The following is a 771-nucleotide window of genomic DNA, read 5'->3' as shown; positions in this document are numbered from 1 at the left end:
ATCACTGTAAGTAGCTGATGATTCACAGCAGTGGTTCCCAACTAGTCCAGCTGCGGGGTCCAGTTTTCTCCTGAGTCATTAGTTTGAGGTCCCACAGTTTAATACGGTCAGCACCATACTTGCCTGTGGCCATGCCATTGAGCTAGTTGCTGTCTCTGTCCAGTAGCTGTCTGTTAGTCACTCAAGCAGAAAAGAGCACTTCAAAATAAAAGCTCTGTGCTGGAAATTCATTGCACATAAAAATAATGTGTGTTTTTTAGAAACTTGACACGATTGTGAGTCACTTGCAGTCCATTTAGAATGGGCCTGCAATCCACTTTTGGACTACGACCCATCAGTTGGGAACCACTGATTTACAGGACCCTTAGTCACGATGTTGTTTTAATTATATTATCTTGATCCTGCAGTCGTTATTTCACTTTGAGGATTGCAACATGTTGAACAGTTTGTTGCTGACTCATATTAGACACGAAGATACTTGCTGTATTAGAAAATTGCTCACAAAACATGCATCAGGCTGAAGTTTCAACTTTTCCCAATGTGCGACAAATTCCGAAAGTTCCGACAGTTCCGACAGTCCCTGAAAGTTGCAAAAGTTTCTCATGCGCCGCTGGCCCCCCTCCACCCCCTCCACCCCACGCACATCCACACCCAACACACACACACACACACACACACACACACACACACACACACACACACACACGCACATTCCAGCAGGCGGGCGGAGTCTGTGACGTGCTGGCCCGTTTGTGAATGAGCTGCAGAGAG

The sequence above is a fragment of the Epinephelus fuscoguttatus genome, linkage group LG7 (assembly GCF_011397635.1).
Source record: "Epinephelus fuscoguttatus linkage group LG7, E.fuscoguttatus.final_Chr_v1".
Lineage (NCBI taxonomy): Eukaryota > Metazoa > Chordata > Actinopteri > Perciformes > Serranidae > Epinephelus > Epinephelus fuscoguttatus.
This window is presented reverse-complemented; position numbering follows the sequence as displayed.